Here is a 12,750-nt window from a genome sequence, read left to right as displayed (position 1 = left end):
TGAAATCATCTCCCAGAGTTACAGCTTTCCCCTGAAGAAGCCTTTCGCTAAGACAGTTTTTGTGGAATTGGCAAAGTGATATTTGGAAGCCCATAGAGGGCTATTGTGATAAAGGAAATACCCTCCAATGAAATCTGGAAAGAAGCTTTCTGAGAAACTGCTCTGTGATATGTGACTTCCACTCACAGAGTTACATCTGTATTTCGCGGATCTCTTTGCTAGCCTTATTTCTGTGGAATCTGAGAACAGATATTTCGGATCCCTTTGAAGACTATAGGGCCAAAGGAAATATCCAACGATAACAAAGAGAAAGAAGCTTTCTGAGAAACTTCTTTGTGTTCTGTGAAATCATCTCACAGAGTTACAGCTTTCCCCTCAAGAAGCCTTTCACTAAGACATTTCTTGTGGAATTGGCAAAGTGATATTTGGAAGCCCATAGAGGGCTACGGTGAAAAAGGAAATATCCTCCGATGAAATCTGGAAAGAAGCTTTCTGAGAAACTGCTCTGGGATATGTGACTTCCACTCACAGAGTTACATCTGTATTTCGTGGATCTCTTTGCTAGCCTTATTTCTGTGGAATCTGAGAACAGATATTTCGGATCCCCTTGAAGACTATAGGGCCAAAGGAAATATCCTCCGATAACAAAGAGAAAGAAGCTTTCTGAGAAACTTCTTTGTGTTCTGTGAAATCATCTCACAGAGTTACACCTTTCCCCTCAAGAAGCCTTTCGCTAAGTCAGTTCTTGTGGAATTGGCAAAGTGATATTTGGAAGCCCATAGAGGGCTATGGTGAAAAAGGAAATATCCTCGAATGAAATCTGGAAAGAAGCTCTCTGAGAAACTGCTCTGTGATATGTGATTTCCACTCACAGAGTTACATCAGCATTTCGTGGATCTCTTTGCTAGCCTTATTTCTGTGGAATCTGAGAGCAGATATTTAGAATCCCTTTAAGTCTATAGGGCCAAAGGAAATATCCTCCCATAACAAAGAGAAAGAAGCTTCCTGAAAAACTTCTTTGTGTTCTGTGAAATCATCTCACAGAGTTACAGCTTTCCTCTCAGGAAGCCTTTCGCTAAGACAGTTCTTCTGGAATTGGCAAAGTGATATTTGGAAGCCCCTAGAGGGCTATGGTGAAAAAGGAAATATCCTCCGATGAAATCTGGAAAGAAGCTTTCTGAGAAACTGCTCTGTGATATGTGACTTCCACTCACAGAGTTACATCTGTATTTCGTGGATCTCTTTGCTAGCCTTATTTCTGTGGAATCTGAGAACAGATACTTCGGATCCCTTTGAAGACTATAGGGCCAAAGGAAATATCCTCCGATAACAAAGAGAAAGAAGCTTTCTGAGAAACTTCTTTGTGTTCTGTGAAATCAACTCACAGAGTTAGAGCTTTCCCCTCAAGAAGCCTTTCGCTAAGACAGTTCTTGTGGAATTGGCAAAGTGATATTTGGAAGCCCGTAGAGGGCTATGGTGAAAAAGGAAATATCCTCCGATGAAATCTGCAAAGAAGCTTTCTGAGAAACTGCTCTGTGATATGTGACTTCCACTCACAGAGTTACATCTGTATTTCGTGGATCTCTTTGCTAGCCTTATTTCTGTGGAATCTGAGAACAGATATTTCGGATCCTATTGAAGACTATAGGGCCAAAGGAAATATCCTCCTATAACAAAGAGAAAGAAGCTTTCTGAGAAACTCCTTTGTGTTCTGTGAAATCATCTCACAGAGTTACAGCTTTCCCCTCAAGAAGCCTTTCGCTAAGACAGTTCTTGTGGAATTGGCAAAGTGATATTTGGAAGCCCATAGAGGGCTATGGTGAAAAAGGAAATATCTTCAGATGAAATCTGGAAAGAAGCTTTCTGAGAAACTGTTCTGTGATATGTGACTTCCACTCACAGAGTTACATCTGTATTTCGTGGATCTCTTTGCTAGCCTTATTTCTGTGGAATCTGAGAACAGATATTTCGGATCCCTTTGAAGACTGTAGGGCCAAATGAAATATCCAACGATAAAAAAGAGAAAGAAGCTTTCTGAGAAACTTTTCTTTGTGTTCTGTGAAATCATCTCACAGAGTTACAGCTTTCCCCTCAAGAAGCCTTTCGCTAAGACAGTTCTTGTGGAATTGGCAAAGTGATATTTGGAAGCCCCTAGAGGGCTATGGTGAAAAAGGAAATATCCTCAGATGAAATCTGGAAAGAAGCTTTCTGAGGAACTGCTCTGTGATATGTTACTTCCACTCACAGAGTTACATCTGTATTTCGTGGATCTCTTTGCTAGCCTTATTTCTGTGGAATCTGAGAGCAGATATTTAGAATCCCTTTGAAGACTATAGGGCCAAAGGAAATATCCTCCCATAACAAAGAGAAAGAAGCTTTCTGAGAAACTTCTTTGTGTTCTGTGAAATCATCTCACAGAGTTACAGCTTTCCCCTCAAGAAGCCTTTCGCTAAGACAGTTCTTGTGGAATTGGCAAAGTGATATTTGGAAGCCCATAGAGGGCTATGGTGAAAAAGGAAATATCCTCCGATGAAATCTGGAAAGAAGCTTTCTGAGAAACTGCTCTGGGATATGTGACTTCCACTCACAGAGTTACATCTGTATTTCGTGGATCTCTTTGCTAGCCTTATTTCTGTGGAATCTGAGAACAGATATTTCGGATCCCTTTGAAGACTATAGGGCCAAAGGAAATATCCTCCGATAAGAAAGAGAAAGAAGCTTTCTGAGAAACTTCTTTGTGTTCTGTGAAATCATCTCACAGAGTTACAGCTTTCCCCTCAAGAAGCCTTTCGCTAAGAAAGTTCTTGTGCAATTGGCAAAGTGATATTTGGAAGCCCATAGATGGCTATGGTGAATAAGGAAATATCCTACGATGAAATCTGCAAAGAAGATTTCTGAGAAACTGCTCTGTGATATGAGACTTCCTCTCACAGAGTTACATCTGTATTTCGTGGATCTCTTTGCTAGCCTTATTTCTGTGGAATCTGAGAACAGATATTTCGGATCCCTTTGAAGACTATAGGGCCAAAGGAAATATCCTCCGATAACAAAGAGAAAGAAGCTTTCTGAGAAACTTCTTTGTGTTCTGTGAAATCATCTCCCAGAGTTACAGCTTTCCCCTGAAGAAGCCTTTCGCTAAGACAGTTTTTGTGGAATTGGCAAAGTGATATTTGGAAGCCCGTAGAGGGCTATTGTGATAAAGGAAATACCCTCCAATGAAATCTGGAAAGAAGCTTTCTGAGAAACTGCTCTGTGATATGTGACTTCCACTCACAGAGTTACATCTGTAATTTATGGATCTCTTTGCTAGCCTTATTTCTGTGGAATCTGAGAACAGATATTTCTGATCCCTTTGAAGACTATAGGGCCAAAGGAAATATCCTCCGATAACAAAGAGAAAGAAGCTTTCTGAGAAACTTCTTTGTGTTCTGTGAAATCATCTCACAGAGTTACAGCTTTCCCCTCAAGAAGCCTTTCGCTAAGACAGTTCTTGTGGAATTGGCAAAGTGATATTTGGAAGCCCATAGAGGGCTATGGTGAAAAAGGAAATATCCTCCGATGAAATCTGGAAAGAAGCTTTCTGAGAAACTGCTCTGTGATATGTGACTTCCACTCACAGAGTTACATCTGTATTTCGTGGATCTCTTTGCTATCCTTATTTCTGTGGAATCTGAGAACAGATATTTCGGATCCTATTGAAGACTATAGGGCCAAAGGAAATAATCTCCGATAACAAAGAGAAAGAAGCTTTCTGAGAAACTCCTTTGTGTTCTGTGAAATCATCTCACAGAGTTACAGCTTTCCCCTCAAGAAGCCTTTCGCTAAGACAGTTCTTGTGGAATTGGCAAAGTGATATTTGGAAGCCCATAGAGGGCTATGGTGAAAAAGGAAATATCTTCAGATGAAATCTGGAAAGAAGCTTTCTGAGAAACTGCTCTGTGATATGTGACTTCCACTCACAGAGTTATATCTGTATTTCGTGGATCTCTTTGCTAGCCTTATTTCTGTGGAATCTGAGAACAGATATTTCGGATCCCTTTGAAGACTATAGGGCCAAATGAAATATCCAACGATAACAAAGAGAAAGAAGCTTTCTGAGAAACTTTTTTTTGTGTTCTGTGAAATCATCTCACAGAGTTACAGCTTTCCCCTCAAGAAGCCTTTCGCTAAGACAGTTCTTGTGGAATTGGCAAAGTGATATTTGGAAGCCCATAGAGGGCTATGGTGAAAAAGGAAATATCCTCAGATGAAATCTGGAAAGAAGCTTTCTGAGAAACTGCTCTGTGATATGTGACTTCCACTCACAGAGTTACATCTGTATTTCGTGGATCTCTTTGATAGCCTTATTTTTGTGGAATCTGAGAGCAGATATTTAGAATCCCTTTGAAGACTATAGGGCCAAAGGAAATATCCTCCCATAACAAAGAGAAAGAAGCTTTCTGAGAAACTTCTTTGTGTTCTGTGAAATCATCTCACAGAGTTACAGCTTTCCCCTCAAGAAGCCTTTCGCTAAGACAGTTCTTGTGGAATTGGCAAAGTGATATTTGGAACCCCATAGAGGGCTATGGTGAAAAAGGAAATATCCTCCGATGAAATCTGGAAAGAAGCTTTCTGAGAAACTGCTCTGTGATATGTGACTTCCACTCACAGAGTTACATCTGTATTTCGTGGATCTCTTTGCTAGCCTTATTTCTGTGGAATCTGAGAACAGATATTTCGGATCCTATTGAAGACTATAGGGCGAAAGGAAATATCCTCCGATAACAAAGAGAAAGAAGCTTTCTGAGAAACTCCTTTGTGTTCTGTGAAATCATCTCACAGAGTTACAGCTTTCCCCTCAAGAAGCCATTCGCTAAGACAGTTCTTGTGGAATTGGCAAAGTGATATTTGGAAGCCCGTAGAGGGCTATGGTGAAAAAGGAAATATCTTCAGATGAAATCTGGAAAGAAGCTTTCTGAGAAACTACTCTGGGATATGTGACTTCCACTCACAGAGTTACATCTGTATTTCGTGGATCTCTTTGCTAGCCTTATTTCTGTGGAATCTGAGAACAGATATTTCGGATCCCTTTGAAGACTATAGGGCCAAAGGAAATATCCAACGATAACAAAGAGAAAGAAGCTTTCTGAGAAACTTCTTTGTGTTCTGTGAAATCATCTCCCAGAGTTGCAGCTTTCCCCTCAAGAAGCCTTTCGCTAAGACAGTTCTTGTGGAATTGGCAAAGTGATATTTGGAAGCCCATAGACGGCTATGGTGAAAAAGGAAATATCCTCCGATGAAATCTGGAAAGAAGCTTTCTGAGAAACTGCTCTGTGATATGAGACTTCCACTCACAGAGTTACATCTGTATTTCGTGGATCTCTTTGCTAGTCTTATTTCTGTGGAATCTGAGAACAGATATTTCGGATCCCTTTGAAGACTATAGGGCCAAAGGAAATATGCTCCGTTAACAAAGAGAAAGAAGCTTTCTGAGAAACTTCTTTGTGTTCTGTGAAATCATCTCACAGAGTTACAGCTTTCCCTTCAAGAAGCCTTTCGCTAAGACAGTTCTTGTGGAATTGGCAAAGTGATATTTGGAAGCCCTTAGAGGGCTACGGTGAAAAAGGAAATATCCTCCGATGAAATCTGGAAAGAAGCTTTCTGAGAAACTGCTCTGTGATATGTGACTTCCACTCACAGAGTTACATCTGTATTTCGTGGATCTCTTTGCTAGCCTTATTTCTGTGGAATCTGAGAGCAGATATTAAGAATCCCTTTGAAGACTATAGGGCCAAAGGAAATATCCTCCGATAACAAAGAGAAAGAAGCTTTCTGAGAAACTTCTTTGTGTTCTGTGAAATCATCTCACAGAGTTACAGCTTTCCCCTCAAGAAGCCTTTCGCTAAGACAGTTCTTGTGGAATTGGCAAAGTGATATTTTGAACCCCTAGAGGGCTATGGTGAAAAAGGAAATATCCTCCGATGAAATCTGGAAAGAAGCTTTCTGAGAAACTGCTCTGTGATACGTGACTTCCACTCACAGAGTTACATCTGTATTTCGTGGATCTCTTTGCTATCCTTATTTCTGTGGAATCTGAGAACAGATATTTCGGATCCCTTTGAAGACTATAGTGCCAAAGGAAATATCCTCCGATAAGAAAGAGAAAGAAGCTTTCTGAGAAACTTCTTTGTGTTCTGTGAAATCATCTCATAGAGTTACAGCTTTCCCCTCAAGAAGCCTTTCGCTAACACAGTTCTTGTGGAATTGGCAAAGTGATATTTGGAAGCCCATAGAGAGCTATGGTGAAAAAGGAAATATCCTCAGATGAAATCTGGAAAGAATCTTTCTGAGAAACTGCTTGTGATATGTGACTTCCACTCACAGAGTTATATCTGTATTTCGTGGATCTCTTTGCTAGCCTTATTTCTGTGGAATCTGAGAACAGATATTTCGGATCCCTTTGAAGACTATAGGGCCAAAGGAAATATCCTCCGATAACAAAGAGAAAGAAGCTTTCTGAGAAACTTCATTGTGTTCTGTGAAATCATCTCCCAGAGTTGCAGCTTTCCCCTCAAGAAGCCTTTCGCTAAGACAGTTCTTGTGGAATTGGCAAAGTGATATTTGGAAGCCCATAGACGGCTATGGTGAAAAAGGAATTATCCTCTGATGAAATCTGGAGAGAAGCTTTCTGAGAAACTGCTCTGTGATATGTGACTTCCACTAACAGAGTTACATCTGTATTTCGTGGATCTCTTTGCTAGCCTTATTTCTGTGGAATCTGAGAACAGATATTTCGGATCCCTTTGAAGACTATATGGCCAAAGTAAATATCCTCCGATAACAAAGAGATAGAAGCTTTCTGAGAAACTTCTTTGTGTTCTGTGAAATCATCTCACAGAGTTACAGCTTTCCCCTCAAGAAGCCTTTCGCTAAGACAGTTCTTGTGGAATTGGCAAAGTGATATTTGGAAGCCCGTAGACGGCTATGGTGAAAAAGGAAATATCCTCCGATGAAATCTGGAAAGAAGCTTTCTGAGAAACTGCTCTGTGATATGAGACTTCCACTCACAGAGTTTCATCTGTATTTCGTGGATGTCTTTGCTAGCCTTATTTCTGTGGAGTCTGAGAACAGATATTTAGGATCCCTTTGAAGACTATAGGGCAAAAGGATATAAACTCCGATAACAAAGAGAAAGAAGCTTTCTGAGAATCTTCTTTGTGTTCTGTGAAATCATCTCCCAGAGTTACAGCTTTCCCCTGAAGAAGCCTTTCGCTAAGACAGTTTTTGTGGAATTGGCAAAGTGATATTTGGAAGCCCATAGAGGGCTATTGTGATAAAGGAAATACCCTCCAATGAAATCTGGAAAGAAGCTTTCTGAGAAACTGCTCTGTGATATGTGACTTCCACTCACAGAGTTACATCTGTATTTTGTGGATCTCTTTGCTAGCCTTATTTCTGTGGAATCTGAGAACAGATATTTCTGATCCCTTTGAAGACTATAGGGCCAAAGGAAATATCCTCCGATAACAAAGAGAAAGAAGCTTTCTGAGAAACTTCTTTGTGTTCTGTGAAATCATCTCACAGAGTTACAGCTTTCCCCTCAAGAAGCCTTTCGCTAAGACATTTCTTGTGGAATTGGCAAAGTGATATTTGGAAGCCCATAGAGGGCTATGGTGAAAAAGGAAATATCCTCCGATGAAATCTGGAAAGAAGCTTTCTGAGAAACTGCTCTGGGATATGTGACTTCCACTCACAGAGTTACATCTGTATTTCGTGGATCTCTTTGCTAGCCTTATTTCTGTGGAATCTGAGAACAGATATTTCGGATCCCTTTGAAGACTATAGGGCCAAAGGAAATATCATCCGATAAGAAAGAGAAAGAAGCTTTCTGAGAAACTTCTTTGTGTTCTGTGAAATCATCTCATAGAGTTACAGCTTTCCCCTCAAGAAGCCTTTCGCAAAGACAGTTCTTGTGGAATTGGCAAAGTGATATTTGGAAGCCCATAGATTGCTATGGTGAAAAAGGAAATATCCTCAGATGAAATCTGGAAAGAAGCTTTCTGAGAAACTGCTCTGTGATATGTGACTTCCACTCACAGAGTTACATCTGTATTTCGTGGATCTCTTTGCTACCCTTATTTCTGTGGAATCTGAGAACAGATATTTCGGATCCCTTTGAAGACTATAGGGCCAAAGGAAATATCCTCCGATAACAAAGAGAAAGAAGCTTTCTGAGAAACTTCTTTGTGTTCTGTGAAATCATCTCCCAGAGTTACAGCTTTCCCCTCAAGAAGCCTTTCGCTAAGACAGTTCTTGTGGAATTGGCAAAGTGATATTTGGAAGCCCATAGAGGGCTATGGTGAAAAAGGAAATATCCTCGAATGAAATCTGGAAAGAAGCTTTCTGAGAAACTGCTCTGTGATATGTGATTTCCACTCACAGAGTTACATCAGCATTTCGTGGATCTCTTTGCTAGCCTTATTTCTGTGGAATCTGAGAGCAGATATTTAGAATCCCTTTAAGACTATAGGGCCAAAGGAAATATCCTCCCATAACAAAGAGAAAGAAGCTTCCTGAAAAACTTCTTTGTGTTCTGTGAAATCATCTCACAGAGTTACAGCTTTCCCCTCAGGAAGCCTTTCGCTAAGACAGTTCTTCTGGAATTGGCAAAGTGATATTTGGAAGCCCCTAGAGGGCTATGGTGAAAAAGGAAATATCCTCCGATGAAATCTGGAAAGAAGCTTTCTGAGAAACTGCTCTGTGATATGTGACTTCCACTCACAGAGTTACATCTGTATTTCGTGGATCTCTTTGCTAGCCTTATTTCTGTGGAATCTGAGAACAGATACTTCGGATCCCTTTGAAGACTATAGGGCCAAAGGAAATATCCGCCGATAACAAAGAGAAAGAAGCTTTCTGAGAAACTCCTTTGTGTTCTGTGAAATCATCTCACAGAGTTACAGCTTTCCCCTCAAGAAGCCTTTCGCTAAGACAGTTCTTGTGGAATTGGCAAAGTGATATTTGGAAGCCCATGGAGGGCTATGTTGAAAAAGGAAATATCCTCCGATGAAACCTGGAAAGAAGCTTTCTGAGAAACTGCTCTGGGATATGTGACTTCCACTCACAGAGTTACATCTGTATTTCGTGGATCTCTTTGCTAGCCTTATTTCTGTGGAATCTGAGAACAGATATTTCGGATCCCTTTGAAGACTATAGGGCCAAAGGAAATATCCTCCGATAACAAAGAGAAAGAAGCTTTCTGAGAAACTTCTTTGTGTTCTGTGAAATCATCTCACAGAGTTACAGCTTTCCCCTCAAGAAACCTTTCGCTAAGACAGTTCTTGTGGAATTGGCAAAGTGATATTTGGAAGCCCATAGAGGGCTATGGTGAAAAAGGAAATATCCTCAGATGAAATCTGGAAAGAAGCTTTCTGAGAAACTGCTCTGTGATATGTGACTTCCACTCACAGAGTTACATCTGTATTTCGTGGATCTCTTTGCTAGCCTTATTTCTGTGGAATCTGAAAGCAGATATTTAGAATCCCTTTGAACACTATAGGGCCAAAGGAAATATCCTCCGATAACAAAGAGAAAGAAGCTTTCTGAGAAACTTCTTTGTGTTCTGTGAAATCATCTCCCAGAGTTGCAGCTTTCCCCTCAAGAAGCCTTTCGCTAAGACAGTTCTTGTCGAATTGGCAAAGTGATATTTGGAAGACCATAGACGGCTATGGTGAAAAAGGAAATATCCTCCGATGAAATCTGGAAAGAAGCTTTCTGAGAAACTGCTCTGTGATATGAGACTTCCACTCACAGAGTTACATCTGTATTTCGTGGATCTCTTTGCTAGTCTTATTTCTGTGGAATCTGAGAACAGATATTTCGGATCCCTTTGAAGACTATAGGGCCAAAGGAAATATCCTCCGATAACAAAGAGATAGAAGCTTTCTGAGAAACTTCTTTGTGTTCTGTGAAATCATCTCACAGAGTTACAGCTTTCCCCTCAAGAAGCCTTTCGCTAAGACAGTTCTTGTGGAATTGGCAAAGTGATATTTGGAAGCCCATAGAGGGCTATGGTGAAAAAGGAAATATCCTCAGATGAAATCTGGAAAGAAGCTTTCTGAGAAACTGCTCTGTGATATGTGACTTCCACTCACAGAGTTACATCTGTATTTCGTGGATCTCTTTGCTAGCCTTATTTCTGTGGAATCTGAGAACAGATATTTCGGATCCCTTTGAAGACTATAGGGCCAAAGGAAATATCCAACGATAACAAAGAGAAAGAAGCTTTCTGAGAAACTTCTTTGTGTTCTGTGAAATCATCTCCCAGAGTTACAGCTTTCCCCTCAAGAAGCCTTTCGCTAAGACAGTTCTTGTGGAATTGGCAAAGTGATATTTGGAAGCCCTTAGAGGGCTATGGTGAAAAAGGAAATATCCTCCGATGGAATCTGGAAAGAAGCATTCTGAGAAACTGCTCTGTGATATGAGACTTCCACTCACAGAATTTCATCTGTATTTCGTGGATGTCTTTGCTAGCCTTATTACTGTGGAGTCTGAGAACAGATATTTAGGATCCCTTTGAAGACTATAGGGCAAAAGTATATATACTCCGATAACAAAGAGAAAGAAGCTTTCTGAGAAACTTCTTTGTGTTCTGTGAAATCATCTCCCAGAGTTACAGCTTTCCCCTGAAGAAGCCTTTCGCTAAGACAGTTTTTGTGGAATTGGCAAAGTGATATTTGGAAGCCCATAGAGGGCTATTGTGATAAAGGAAATACCCTCCAATGAAATCTGGAAAGAAGCTTTCTGAGAAACTGCTCTGTGATATGTGACTTCCACTCACAGAGTTACATCTGTATTTCGTGGATCTCTTTGCTAGCCTTATTTCTGTGGAATCTGAGAACAGATATTTCGGATCCCTTTGAAGACTATAGGGCCAAAGGAAATATCCTCCGATAACAAAGAGAAAGAAGCTTTCTGAGAAACTTCTTTGTGTTCTGTGAAATCATCTCACAGAGTTGCAGCTTTCCCCTCAAGAAGCCTTTCGCTAAGACATTTCTTGTGGAATTGGCAAAGTGATATTTGGAAGCCCATAGAGGGCTACGGTGAAAAAGGAAATATCCTCCGATGAAATCTGGAAAGAAGCTTTCTGAGAAACTGCTCTGGGATATGTGACTTCCACTCACAGAGTTACATCTGTATTTCGTGGATCTCTTTGCTAGCCTTATTTCTGTGGAATCTGAGAACAGATATTTCGGATCCCTTTGAAGACTATAGGGCCAAAGGAAATATCCTCCGATAACAAAGAGAAAGAAGCTTTCTGAGAAACTTCTTGGTGTTCTGTGAAATCATCTCACAGAGTTACACCTTTCCCCTCAAGAAGCCTTTCGCTAAGTCAGTTCTTGTGGAATTGGCAAAGTGATATTTGGAAGCCCATAGAGGGCTATGGTGAAAAAGGAAATATCCTCGAATGAAATCTGGAAAGAAGCTTTCTGAGAAACTGCTCTGTGATATGTGATTTCCACTCACAGAGTTACATCAGCATTTCGTGGATCTCTTTGCTAGCCTTATTTCTGTGGAATCTGAGAGCAGATATTTAGAATCCCTTTAAGTCTATAGGGCCGAAGGAAATATCCTCCCATAACAAAGAGAAAGAAGCTTCCTGAAAAACTTCTTTGTGTTCTGTGAAATCAACTCACAGAGTTAGAGCTTTCCCCTCAAGAAGCCTTTCGCTAAGACAGTTCTTGTGGAATTGGCAAAGTGATATTTGGAAGCCCGTAGAGGGCTATGGTGAAAAAGGAAATATCCTCCGATGAAATCTGCAAAGAAGCTTTCTGAGAAACTGCTCTGTGATATGTGACTTCCACTCACAGAGTTACATCTGTATTTCGTGGATCTCTTTGCTAGCCTTATTTCTGTGGAATCTGAGAACAGATATTTCGGATCCTATTGAAGACTATAGGGCCAAAGGAAATATCCTCCTATAACAAAGAGAAAGAAGCTTTCTGAGAAACTCCTTTGTGTTCTGTGAAATCATCTCACAGAGTTACAGCTTTCCCCTCAAGAAGCCTTTCGCTAAGACAGTTCTTGTGGAATTGGCAAAGTGATATTTGGAAGCCCATTGAGGGCTATGGTGAAAAAGGAAATATCTTCAGATGAAATCTGGAAAGAAGCTTTCTGAGAAACTGTTCTGTGATATGTGACTTCCACTCACAGAGTTACATCTGTATTTCGTGGATCTCTTTGCTAGCCTTATTTCTGTGGAATCTGAGAACAGATATTTCGGATCCCTTTGAAGACTATAGGGACAAAGGAAATATCCAACGATAACAAAGAGAAAGAAGCTTTCTGAGAAACTTTTTTTTGTGTTCTGTGAAATCATCTCACAGAGTTACAGCTTTCCCCTCAAGAAGCCTTTCGCTAAGACAGTTCTTGTGGAATTGGCAAAGTGATATTTGGAAGCCCCTAGATGGCTATGGTGAAAAAGGAAATATCCTCCGATGAAATCTGGAAAGAAGCTTTCTGAGAAACTGCTCTGTGATATGTTACTTCCACTCACAGAGTTACATCTGTATTTCGTGGATCTCTTTGCTAGCCTTATTTCTGTGGAATCTGAGAGCAGATATTTAGAATCCCTTTGAAGACTATAGGGCCAAACGAAATATCCTCCCATAACAAAGAGAAAGAAGCTTTCTGAGAAACTTCTTTGTGTTCTGTGAAATCATCTCACAGAGTTACAGCTTTCCCCTCAAGAAGCCTTTCGCTAAGACAGTT

Source organism: Macaca mulatta, chromosome 12 (assembly GCF_049350105.2).
Source record: "Macaca mulatta isolate MMU2019108-1 chromosome 12, T2T-MMU8v2.0, whole genome shotgun sequence".
NCBI lineage: Eukaryota > Metazoa > Chordata > Mammalia > Primates > Cercopithecidae > Macaca > Macaca mulatta.
This window is presented reverse-complemented; position numbering follows the sequence as displayed.